Source organism: Quercus robur, chromosome 12 (assembly GCF_932294415.1).
Source record: "Quercus robur chromosome 12, dhQueRobu3.1, whole genome shotgun sequence".
NCBI lineage: Eukaryota > Viridiplantae > Streptophyta > Magnoliopsida > Fagales > Fagaceae > Quercus > Quercus robur.
This window is the reverse complement of record NC_065545.1, coordinates 26,671,159-26,683,734: the sequence shown is the minus strand read 5'-3', so window position 1 is coordinate 26,683,734 and position 12,576 is coordinate 26,671,159.

Here is a 12,576-nt window from a genome sequence, read left to right as displayed (position 1 = left end):
CTTCCTCTGCTCCAACTAGCAGCATCCCATCCGGCCATCTTCATCAACGACGAGTTCTTGGGTTACATTGAGACCATCATGGCCCATGACTGTGATTGAAGAGAGGTGAGCATGACTGAACTTATCGGATTCTACATATGAATGTCATTCTTTAGAAATTTGTAAAAAAAAATAGGGGTGCTGCCTATTCATGCAGCAAATGTACAAGGTAAACACGGGTGTAACTTCCTGTGTGTGTGTATATATATATTTATAATAGTTTTGATGGGAATGAAAAACAGTTTCTAACTTGAATTTAAATGAATCAGTTTTTTACAAAATGTGAATTACAATGTAAGTCCCAGTGCCAGACCTTATTCAATTTGTAGAGATAATTAGTTTGCCCAGAGGATGCAGTATGGCATAATGGTCAGATCAAAGATGTTGGGTAAGTTCCTCCGACTGTAGCAGTTTTTCATGTTCATATTTCTCTCTTTTACCTTTTTTGTTGCGTAATATTTCTTTTTACTTGAATAATCTTTACAAAATTTTATTAATCCTGTTTGGGTTGTTGAGAAAATGGAGTAAACAGCATTAGAAATAAATGAAAGGAAGAAAAAATTCTACCTTTCACTCAAGAAGAAGAAGAAGAAGAAAGAAGAAGAAGCTAGTAACTTCTTTTCCTGGTGAGAAAGTGCTAGGGAATGCTTTCGAATTTAGGATCAAATTTGGAACTCAAATTCCATAATGTATTTTGAAGCACAATTTAGCATGGTATTCTGTTATAAGGAAAACTAGGACAAGGATATCAATTTAATCTAAAACATTTAAGCAAAAAGTACAGTTGACCTAATCACAATGAGACTGCTTGTGCTAAAAATATCTTAGGAGAACTCACACAATGAATGTTTTAGTCAGTGGTTTGCAGATTTTAAAGGTGAGAACTATTCTATCTTCCTCTTTGTCAGTGTTGTCAAAAATAGATATTCTTATTATTATCTATCATATCTTCGCATGCGTTTGCTTGAGGTTTATTAGGCAAAATGTTTTTTGGCTGGGTCTCACGACATTGTTCACAACCTAATCAAACTTTAAAAAATGCGCATAAGCAGGTCAGCCGTGGGTCTCATGGCACTATTTATAATTTAAAAATTATTTTGCTACAGTGTTTTCAATAATACGTTTTTAGTTTTCAGCAAAACAAGTGGTATCCAAATAGATCCTTTATGAAACTCTATTAAATGAAAAACTCTACCAGTATGTTACTTCTCTCTCACAAGGGAGTGGACCCCTTGTAAGAGAGAATTAACATACACCAGAAACATAATATAACTTCTCCTATTAAATGGTCTGATCTGTTCACACTCTACTCACTATGAATTGTAGATTTCATAAATAAACTCACATTTTGTCACTTCTGCAATTGTGAATCATAGATTGCATCTAACAATAACTTAAATAAGAAGAAAAAAAATTGTGGACAACTTTTGTCACCACTTTTGCAAGTGGTCCCAAGTGATATTTTGATATACGTATTCATGCTAGTAACTTTAATGCTAATATTGGAAAACTATACAATAATATAAATAGGAATTTTTTTTTTTTATCTTTTTATTTTTGATTAATTTCTTATGTTTTTGTCACATAAGTTTTTAGAAAGTCATTATTTCCACATTATGTACATACATATATATATATATATATATATTTATATAGGGTTGGGTTCAAGTTACACCTGGTGTAATTCTAAATAATCTTACACCATTTAATATTTTTTAATTGGATGCGAATATTGACAAATCTACCGTTATATTACATTATTTTTGTATATTCTTCATGCTTGCAAAATTTTGAGGTGATCAAAGATTAATAGTTATGTCATCAATCAATTGTTAAAATTCAAAATTTTGTAGTTTAAAATAATGAATAAAAGATGGGTTTATACATCAAATGGTAAATAACATCCGATTGATATGAAAATTGGCATGCATATTAAGAACATATAGAACATATAATTCAATGGTTGGATTTTCAAAATATTAATTCAATAACAAGTTATTGGGTGGTGTAACTCTAAGCAATGTTATACTACTCAATATTTTTTAATTGGATACAAATATTGACAAATCCACCGTTAGATTACATCATTTTCGTATATTCTTTATGCTTGCAAAATTTAGAGGTGATCAAAGACTAATAGTCATGTCATCAATCAATTGTTAGAATTCAAATTTTTGTAATTTAAAATAATGCATAAAAGATGAGTTTATAGATCAAATGGTAAATAACATCCAATTGATATGAAAATTGGCATGCATGTTAAGAACATATAGAACATGTAATTCAATGGTTGGATTTTCAAAATATTAATTCAATAACAAGTTATTTGGTGGTGTAACTCTAAGCAATGTTACACCACTCAATATTTTTTAATTCGATGCGAATATTAACAAATCCACCGTTAGATTACATTATTTTCATATATTTTTTATGCTTGCAAAATTTCGAGGTGATCAAAGATTACATTATTTTTGTAACTTTTACTTTTTCCTTCCATTGGATATTTTTACAAAAATATCAGATTTTATTTTAATGCTCATTTAAGTGATTTAAGGAAATAATTCCCTTTATGACAAATCGGTTTATTTGCTAAATTTGAAATTTGAATATAAATTAAAATTTGAAAAGTTGCTATCAATGTTTTTAGTTAGGAAAGTTTTCCTATCTTTAACGTGATTATTTAGTACCATCAATTGCTAGCTTTTGGTTTTATTTCATTTTATATACTTTCCTTTATAAACTTTTTCTTTCAAACGTTTTTTTTTTTTTTTTTTTGAATATATTAATTGTAACGTTATGGATGGAAAGTATCAAAAACTTACACAACTATATATTTATATAATTCACCGTTCATGGTTTATAGCATTACAACTTGCTTTCTATTCCTGGTTGTAATTTTTGTGTATAATCAAAGTTTTAAAGAAAAACATTAATGGAAAGTCAAAACTTTTGGAAATATTTTAAATTCTGAAATTTTCTAAACATTTGGTATTCAATTTCAGCCACCTTATGGGCTATTAATTGCAATAGCATTATGACTCTTTTAATTGATTTCAACATATAGTATTTTGGCAAAAGACAAGTTCATGTCCGGCTATTATATTATATATATAGAAAGAAATAAAAGTTTATCATATCACCTTATTTGGATTACCAAGCAATAGACTTTCAAAAATCAATTTTGTTATTGTTCTAAACACTCATCATCTATTGCTTCTTACTCTTAACAAATATTTTATCTTTATTCTACTTTCCGGGAAAAGAAAGTGCTACAAAGATCTTATATCCTATGAGTAGTGTAGGCTCACAAGAATAATAAGCAAAAGTGGCTGGGTTGTTGTATCTTGGGGACAACGTGTAGAAATTATTTGTTTAATTACATCGGATAAACTGTAGACGGCACAATTTGTCTCAAGATAGTAACTTGGTCCACACCTCATCTCCGCCATTTCTTTTGGTAAAATCATATTGTGCAATTTCCAAGGAAAATTTAGGTTATTCTCTCCTTTATTTCTAACAATTTTGAGACAAATCAAATGGAGAACACAAAATCATCATTGGAAAATGGTAATGTTATGTCTAATTCCTCTGGAGGGGTGATCTTAATAAGCCATTCCGCTTCCGTGGTGTTAACTTAAAGAGGTGGAGACAAAAGACTATTTTATCTTATTCTATTGAAGAAGATCTTTTTTTTTTTTTTTTTTGGTAAACTGGATATTGCATTCAACAAAGACTAAAGAACATCAGATACAGGACAAAGCCTGATCTTAGATAACCCATACAAGTCTGCCATGTAAGCATCAAGGATAGAAGGGGGGGGGGGGGATAACTGAAATACAAAAAATTAGAAGATAAAGAGCATCCTATTCTAGCAAGGCCATCCGCACAGCAGTTACCTTCCCTATAGCAGTGAATCACCTTCACTTGAGGAATTTGGGATATCAATGCTCTACAATCAGTCACAATAGCATAGTTAGTAGCATTCGGGCTTCCAGAATTGTTCATCAAATCAGAAATAACTTTAGCATCCAATTCCACTTCAAGAGCATTAATATGCATCTGTTGACACATTTGTAACCCGTCCCTAAGAGCCCAAAGTTCAGCAAGAAAACTGGTAGTATTCCCTATATTCCTTGCAACAGCTTTAACCCAAATACCAGCATCATTACGGATAATTCCTCCTCCACCCGCTGCCCCAGGATTGCCTAAAGAAGCACCATCCGTATTCAATTTGAACCAACCTCTACCTGGTCTCTCCCAACATATGAGTCTTTCAACTCTTGGATTCTTAGAAGAAGATGTTTTTGCACAGAAAGTAAATTCAGTTGCTCTTTGAATAATCTCCTTGTGAATGGACAAGCTCGGGGGAGTGTTCTTTAAAGACCACCCTATTGCGATGATTCCACAAGATCCAAATGCCAAAGGAGAAAAGAATGCTCCAAGGAATTTGAAGATGGCTGGAAGGTTTGATCTGCTTGCAATTTTCCTCCAACCAATCATAGAGATCTGAAGAATAAAAATCAGGCCCAAGATCACCCATTCCCAAATTCTGCCAGCAAGTAGAAGCCACATGACAGTCCCTTAGCAGGTGGATGATGGTTTCTGGATGTTGGGAGCATATCGGGCAAGCAATGTCCACTTGAATACCCCCTTGTAGCAAGAAGTTCCCGAGTTGCTAAACTATCATGGCAGCACATCCAAAGAAAAAACTGAATCCTTGGAAAACCGGGATTTTACAAATCCATTTGCCATTAAAGCAAAGTTGGCCTTCCTTATTCGCTATGCTATAAGCACTATTTAAGTTAAAATCCCCATTGGGTGAAGCTGCCCAAATTAATTTATCTTCGTCATTAACAATACACGCTCGAGGCATAGCTTGAATCTCCCTACACACATTGGCAGGTAACACTACAGAAATCTTTCCCCAATCCCAACCATTTACAGTAGCCATGTCCTTGACTTTAAGGTCATCTTCTCCCCTTATGAGAGGACCATGCATCAAAGATCGAAGAGATTCATGAGATGTCCAACTGTCATGCCACACACTAAGATTGCTGTCTCTGCTTAAACTCCATCTTGTTCCTTTTTGAAAGGTATCCATACCCTTCTTCAAAGCTTTCCAAGTCCGAGAGCTTGGAAGGGAGTTTTCCTTGTTGAACGAGATCCTTCTCGGGTTAAGATACTTCTTTCTCATCACTTGGGCCCACAAAGCATCTTTTTCAGAATGTAGTCTCCAGTTCAACTTGGAAAGATAAGCAAGATTCCTTCCTTTGGCAGATTGGAGACCAAGACCGCCTTTAGTAATTGGTTGAGTAATTTTCCCCCAACCTACCCAATGCATCTTCCTTTTAACATCGCTCAATCCCCACAGAAAATTCTTATTTAATCTATCCAGATTGTCTAGAATTCTATTGGGCAAATATGTGGTTTGCATCACATAGGAGGGAATAGTACTAGCGGAAGCTTGAATAAGAACTCTTCGACCGGCAAAGGATAAAAGATTTTCCTTCCAACCAGCAAGTTTTCGGCTAACTTTATCCAAAACAAAATTCAGATCCTGATTAGAAGACCCAGCATGCCTTACGGGAAAACCCAAATAGGACCCCAGATTATTGGTAGGTTGAAATCCAAGAACCTCACAATATTCTGTTCTAAGATCTTCATTGATGTTAGGAGAGAAAAAAACCTTGGACTTAGAGGGGTTGATCTTTTGCCCAGAGATCAAACAAAATTCATCAAGGGCTTCCCTCACAACTAAACAATTCTGAGGGTCCACCTTCGCAAAAAGGAGAAGATCATCTGCGAAAAAAAGGTGGGAGAAGGCTGGACCACTAGTAGAAGCTTTAACTGGACACCAAGAAGGGGTTGATCTTTTGCCCAAAGATCAAACAAAATTCATCAAGGGCTTCCCTCACAGCTAAACAATTCTGAGGGTCCACCTTCGCAAAAAGGAGAAGATCATCTACGAAAAAAAGGTGGGAGAAGGCCGGACCACTAGAAGAAGAACTTTTTCAACATGAAAAAGATGTTAAGAAATGGGACAAGGATCATCTTTATTGTAGAAATTATTTACTTGATTGTCCTTCTGATGATTTGTATGATTATTATGATCAAGCTTACAAATTAGCCAAAGAGATATAGAAGGCATTGAATAAAAAATATGATACAGAGGAAGTTGGATCCAAGAAATATGCATGTAGTCGATTTTTCAGGTTTCAGATGGTTGAAGGCAAGTTCGTGGTGGAACAAACCTATGAACTCCAAATGATTTCACAAGATGTTCTATCTAAAGGCATTCGAGTAGATGAACAAATGCAAGTTTTAGCCATCATTGACAAGTTGAGTCTTGGGAAGAGTTTGCCAAAATCCTGAGATACAAGCAAAAGGAACCCTCCATTGAATCCCTTATCACTGGTTTGAGAGTGGAGGAAGAGGCAAGGAACCAAGACAAGCTGTGGAACTCCATGGAGCAAATGGTTCTAAGGTAAATTTTATTTCTTCAAATGAAAACATGCCAAAAGTCCATGCAAAAAATAATGACTATTTAAGGCCTAAGAAAAGAAATTTCAAATGAAGGCCAAATGGAAATCAGCCTCAACATAAGACCCATTCTAATCAAAGAAAGAACCAAGCATACCATCCTAAGCATGCTCCAAATAATGGCAGCCACACTAATAATAGCAATTATGCATGTTTTATATGTGGTAAGCCTGGACATTTGGCTAGAAATTGTCGTTTTCGGAAACATGGGCCTATGGCTCATGCCAATGTCATTGAAGAGCCTCTTGTGGCTATGGTTACTGAGATTAATATTCTTGAAGGCTTAGGAGGGTGGTGGATTGATTCTAGGGAAACTGGAAATGTTTGCTATGATAAAACTTGGTTCAAGACCTACACCATCCTAGCTGAGAAAAAGAAAACTATGCTTGATGATTCTCGTACCATTGAGGTTGTGGGTATTGGAGAGGTCCTTCTCAAATTTACTTCTGGGAGAGAAGTCACTCTCAAAGATGTCTTTCATGTTCCTAACATTAGAAAGAATTTAGTTTCTAGCTTTTTGTTGAATAAGGCTTGTTTCAAACAAGTCTTTAAGGCTGATCATTATGTACTCTCTAAAAAAGTCATGTTTGTTGGCAAGGGCTATGCATGTGATGGCATGTTTAAACTTAATGTTGAGATGAATGAAGATTCAAGTTCTGCTTATATTGTTTCTTGTGTGAATGTTTGGCATGGTAGATTATGTCATATTAATAATATATGAAAAATTTGAGTGGTTTACGTTTAATTCCTAAACTTGAAAATGAACTTGGAAAATATGAAATTTGTAGCATGACTAAAATTACTAGAAAGCCTCATAAATCTGTTGAAAGAAATACAGAATTACTAGAACTTATTCATAGTGATATTTGTGAATTTGAAGGACATTTGACATGTGGAAATAATCGGTATTTTATAACTTTTATAGATGATTTTTCAAAATATTCATATGTCTATTTTAAGAAAAACAAAAGTGATGCTTTTGAAAAATTATCAATTTTCCTAAAAGAAGTTGAGAATACTTTTGATAAAAAAGGTTAAAAGGTTTAGAACTGATAGAGGAAAAGAATATGATACACTTGGTCTAAATAATTATATTCAATCTCTTGATGTTGTTCATGAGACTATTGCCCCTTATTCTCCATCTTCTAATGGAGTAGTTGAACGTAAAAATAAGACTCTCATAAATTTAACCAATGTGCTTGTTAGTTCTGGTGCTCCTAAATATTTTTGGGGTGAAGTTGTTTTAACTGCAAATTTTATTTTAAATAGAGTACCTCATAAATAAATAAATAAATAACTTTTTAAACTCCTTTTGAATTATGGAAAACATATAAACCAAATTTGAATTTTTTCAAAGTTTGGGGTTGCTTAGCATATGTGAGGCTACCTAACCCTAAAGACCTAAATTTGGGATAAAGGTTTCTACATGTGTATTTTTTGGGTTATTCGTTATATAGCACAACTTATAGATTTTTTGATATTGATAATAATACAATAATTGAATCTAGAGATGCAATTTTTCATGAAAATAAATTTCCATTTAAATATAAAAATAATGGAGGTTTTGAACAACAAGAGAAATTTGAATGTTCGACATCTAAATCAAAAGATGTTAATGAATATGAGATTGAACCTAGGATGAGTAAAAGACCTAGAATTGAAAAGGTTTTTGGTCTTGAATATTATGTGTATAATTTACAAGGTGACCCTATTTCTTTAGAAGAAGATTTATCTTATCCTGATTCAGGTTTTTGAAAAGAAGCCATTAATGATGAGATGAAATCTATTATCTCTAATAATACTTGGAAACTTGTAGATGGAGGTTGTAAAACAATTGGATGTAAATGGGTACTTAGAAGAAAATTAAAACCTGATGGATCTATTGAAAAATTCAAAGCAAGGCTTGTAGCTAAAGGTTTTAAACAAAAAGAAGATATTGATTTTTTCGATACTTTTTCTCTAGTTACTAAAGTTACATCTATTAGATTATTGATTGCTATAACAGCTATTCATAATTTGATGATACATCAAATGGATGTAAAGACGGCATTTTTAAATGGAGTTTTAGAAGAAGAAATCTACATGGACCAACCAAAAGGTTTTACAATGCTATGTAATGAACACAAGGTATATAAATTATTGAAATCTTTATATGGTTTAAAACAAGCACCTAGACAATGGCATGAGAAATTTGATCAATGTTTGCTTTCTAATGGTTTAAAACAGATGAAAGTGACAAGTGTATATGTTATAAAACTTTTGATGATGCTCATGTTATAATTTGTTTATATGTTGATGATCTTCTAATTTTTTGTCCTAGTATGGATATTATAAATGCTGCCAAAATGCTTCTTAAAAATAACTTTGACACAAAGGATTTAGGAGAAGTTAATGTGATTCTTGGCATGAAAATTTCTAGAACTTCAAATGACATATTTGTAGATCAATCTCATTGTAAAGAAAAAATTTTGAAAAAATATAAATACTTTGATTGTAAACCTACAAGTATTCCTTTTGATTCTAATGTGCATCTATTTCCTACTAAAGATGAAAATGATATTTACAATCAAAAGGAATGTGCTAGTATTATTGGTAGTCTTAGATATGCTACTGATTGTACTAGACCTTATATTGCTTATGCCGTAGGAGTTCTAGCAAGATTTACTAGCAAACCTAATTTTGAGCATTGGAATGCCATGACTCAATTAATGAGATATTTAAAAAGAACTGCGCACTATGGTTTGCTATATCAAAGATTAGGGATGGCAATTTAGATCCAACCCACAGATACCCGGCCCGGTCCGACCCTAATAGGCCGGATTTTACCTGGCCCAATAAATAATAGGGTCGGGTATGGGTTTTAAAAAAAAAAACCCGAAGCGGGTCCGGTCGGGTTCGGGTTTTATAAAAAAACCCGAAACCCGACCCGGTTAAGACCCGGTTATATTATATATAAAATTACTAAATTACCCTCATACATATATATATATATATATATATAGTTAAAACCCTAAACTCTCAATTCCGCTCCTCATTTCAGCCTCTCACGCCTCTCATCTCTTCAGCTCTCTCAGTCACTGCCTCTCATCTCTCAGCGATCTCACACGCACGGCCACAAGCCGTATGTATAGCGTGATGAACATCATGAACTCATTAGACAAGAGCTAGCGGGACTCCCGTTTCCGACAAATGGAAGTACCGAAACCAGAAGAGCTAACCATCCTTGCCGTTCCGACAGATTTAAGAAGGGAAGGAGGTAGTTTCGTCCTCGCCGTTCCCGTTTCTCTCAAGTCTCAACTCCGTTTCGTCCTCGCCGTCGCCGATCTCGCACTGTCTCCATTTTTTTTTTCTTTTTTCTATTTTTTTTTCTGGGTTCAGTTCGCCTCAATCATGTGAATTTGTGTTTGTGTTTGTGTTTATGATTTCTGAAAGAGAAAAATGAAAATCATAGATCTGAAATTTGTGTTTGGATTGTGATTTTGAAAGGGAAAATGTAGATTTGAAATCTGTGTTTGTGTTTGTGATTGTGATTGTGTTTGGATTTGTGTTTGTGTTTGTGTTTGGATCTGAATTTTTTTTTTTTTTTGGTTGGGCCACGAATTGAGCCCAATCCTTTAACGGGGCCCGGGAAAAAAACCCACTTAGTTAACGGGTCGGGTTCGGGCCATGGGTCTTGGCCCGCGGGTTGGGTCCGGGTATAGAAAAACCCGGCCCGAACCCAACCCGTTGCCATTCCTATCAAAGATATCTTGCTGTTCTTGAAGGATATAGTGATGCTAGTTGGAACACCTTATTAGGTAATTCTTTGTCCATTACTGGCTATGTATTTATTTTAGGTGGTGGAGCAATATGTTGGAAACAACAAATTATTGCTAAATCCACCATGGAGGCAAAATTAATTGCCTTATCTTCAGCTAGTGAAGAAGCAAGTTGGTTTCGTGATTTATTATTTGAAATTCCCATGTGGGAGAAACCCATTCCACCTGCATTAATTCATTGTGATAGTACTGCCACTATTTGTAGAGTGCGCAATAAATACTATAATGGTAAATCCAGATCTATTAGAAGAAAACACAGTGCTGTGAGATCATACATAAACAATGGTACCATAAATGTTGATTATATTAGTACAAATGATAATATTTTGGATCCACTGACTAAAACTCTAGTTAGAGAAAAGATTTGGATAGCATTAAGGGGGATGAGACTTAAGCCCAAAGAAGAATAAACTACCTATGAGGATACCCTACCTAGAGACTGGAGATCCCAAGAACTAGGTTCAAAGGGAAAAACTAATCATAGAGTAGTTTGATTAACATGCACTAAATATATGTATGAGTACCAGTACTCATGTCCCTCCCTATGACGTGTGTGCATGTATCTTGTAATGTTTTATAGGATGAGTTTTTTATTTATTTATTAACTCTTAATGTGGACTATAGCTCTTATGAGTGGGATGTTAAGAGTAACAAGAACATCCTTGATAGACACACCTAAGTGAGCATGGAAGTGAGGCCGCTTCCTTTGAGAATAGGGCTAGTTCTCGAAATAGATCATGAACGCTAGGAATAAGCACAAGGCCGTAATGTGCTGGCTTAGAAGCTCATAATAGAGTACTAGAATATTATGTGTGATGTAATGTTTTGTTTCCACACAAAAAGTTATAGTTCAAGACTTAGCTCACTATTAACTTTGGAACAATGTTGCTGAAACACTAAATGAGTGTTCAAGCCATTGGCACTCTCATTATGCATAATGTTCTACTTAATCTAGAAAAATTTTCTTATATATATATTTACCTATTTATTTTTATAAAAATAAGTGGGGAATTGTTGGATATTTTTACAAAAATATTGTATTTTATTTTAATGCTCATTTAAGTGATTTAAGGAAATAATTCCCTTTATGACAAATCGGTTTATTTGCTAAATTTGAAATTCAAATATAAATTAAAATTTGAAAAGTTGCTGTCAATGTTTTTAGTTAGGAAAGTTTTCCTATCTTTAACGTGATTATTTAGTACCATCAATTGCCAGCTTTTAGTTTTATTTCATTATATATGCTTTCCTTTATAAACTTTTGCTTTCAAACGGTTTTTTTTTTTTTTTTGGAAGTTATTAATTGTAACTTTATGGATGGAAAGTATCAGAAACTTATACAACTATATATTTATATAATTTACCGTTCATGGTTTATAGCATTACAACTTGCTTTCCACTCCTGGTTGTAATTCTTATGTATAGTCAAAGTTTTAAAGGAAAACATTAATGGAAAGTCAAAACTTTTGGAAATATTTTAAATTCTGAAATTTTCTAAACATTTGGTATTCAATTTTAACCACCTTATCTACAAAGGCTAGACTCTTTTGTAGTGATATTCTGGTTATATAATATATTATAAGCTAGTTTAAAAAAATCTATATACTACTTTCGTATTTATATGTTCTAATAAGTATTACTTTTTCCTCAAAAAAAGAAAAAAAAAAAAAAAAGATGTTTATCCCACATTGTGTGTGTGTGTTAAAACTTCAGACCTTATAACCTCAGGCTACTACTACAAGGTGATAGGAGTATTGCTATCATACCTATCATTGCTATTACACAATTAGCCTAGAAGTTGGTTAGTTATGCCAGTTGTATAGGGAGTAGTTAGTTGGTCCAGTGGTGTAATTGAATGTCCAGTGGTATAACTAATTGAACAACAGAATTGTACTTGCATCTAATTGTATAATAGATTGCTCTACTATAAGAGCAGAATCTGGGGAGTAATGAACCTAAGCAACAAGCATATGCAATTTCTTCTTACATTCTCTCTCTATCTCTCTTTCTCTTTCTCTCTAACTCTCTCTCTCTCTAAACTTTCTAGGAGGCCTAGTTCCCTCGAAAGAACTACCAAAAGCTTTCTATCATTTGGTATTAGAGCCAACCACCCCCCTGATTAATCGGGCATAGCTCATTGAGTATGGGATCAAATGAGTTGCGACTTTGTGGTCGGATC